The 1,223-nt window shown below is 40.0% G+C and overlaps 1 non-coding gene across 1 annotated transcript; it reads right to left on the bottom strand.

The window, feature by feature from the left end:
* Positions 1–391: 391 nt before the first annotated feature.
* Positions 392–499, bottom strand: LOC121104846. The gene has a single exon (XR_005837222.1). It is a non-coding gene; the product is annotated as a U6 spliceosomal RNA (small nuclear RNA).
* Positions 500–1,223: the final 724 nt, after the last annotated feature.

The following is a 1,223-nucleotide window of genomic DNA, read 5'->3' as shown; positions in this document are numbered from 1 at the left end:
TGAAGCAATTTACAATCTTATAAAAGGGGCCAAAATTTCTTTGATTTTTTTTTTTTTTGCTTTTTCTTAACGAGGGGCCTTATATTTTTTCTGTCTTCACCAACTTTAATCATCTTTCTAATCTCTTATTTGGTAATGAATCTATTCATGAACTTGAATTTCAGGGTCAATCTTGGTATTTTACATTATCCTAGGAAGTTATTAATTTCCTCTGAATTTTCCAGCCAGTTGTCCTACTTTTTCTCAAAACCTTCTCTCCCGTGATTACCTTGATTTCTTCTGGATCTGTGATAATGTACCAGAGCCCGGCCTCTTTCTCAAGCCTATATATCTTTAAGGTTTGGGTTTTTTTTTTTTACTGTAAATGTTTTATTTAATCATTTTTGTTTACAAAAATATGGAACACTTCACCAGTTTGCTGTGTCGTCCTTGCATAGGAGCTCGGCTCATCTTCTCTGCATCCTCCCAGTTTTAGTATATGTGCTGCTGAAGCGAACACTTTAAGTTTTTCTTCCTTTCTTTCTTTCTTTCTTTCTTTCTTTCTTTCTTTCTTTCTTTCTTTTAAGATTTATTTGTTAATTTGGGCAGAGGGAGAGGGAGAGAGAGAGTCTCAAGCAGACTCTGCACTGAGTGCGGAGCCCAATGTGGGGCTCGATCTCACGACCCTGAGATCACAGCCCAAGCGGAAACCGAGAATCAGTCGCTCAGCCAACTGTGCCACCCAGGCACCTGCACTTCAAGTTTCTTATTGAAGAATATTCATCCAATACAGTACACAAATAGTAAGTACACAGCTCAATATATTCCCACAACGTGAGCGAACAGGCCTGTATCCAGCAGCCAGATGAAGAAAGAACTCATGCCCAGCCCGGCTCCCCTAGTTGCCCCTCCCTGCTCCTTTTCAGTCTCTGCGCCCAGAAACAACATGCTGACTTCTAATAGCATAAATTCCTTTCCTGTTTTTGTAGTAATGGAAGCAATGCGTACAATTTTATATCTGGCTTCTTCTGTGCTGGGTCTATGAGCGTCCTCCATGGTTTTCATTCCATCACATGAATATCCACCATTTACTTACCCATTCTAGGGCTGACGGACACTTGGGCCGTTTCCAGTTTGGGATGGTTATAAATAGTGCTGTTCTGAACATTCTTGTTCATGGTCTTGGCTGAACATACGTACATTTTTCTGTTGCTAAGCCAACATATTTTTACTCTCTCTTTTTA

Source organism: Ursus maritimus, unplaced genomic scaffold (assembly GCF_017311325.1).
Source record: "Ursus maritimus isolate PB19 unplaced genomic scaffold, ASM1731132v1 scaffold_23, whole genome shotgun sequence".
In the NCBI taxonomy this organism is placed as follows: domain Eukaryota; kingdom Metazoa; phylum Chordata; class Mammalia; order Carnivora; family Ursidae; genus Ursus; species Ursus maritimus.
Note: the sequence above shows the minus strand (reverse complement) of the source record. Positions and strands in the feature narration are given on the sequence as shown.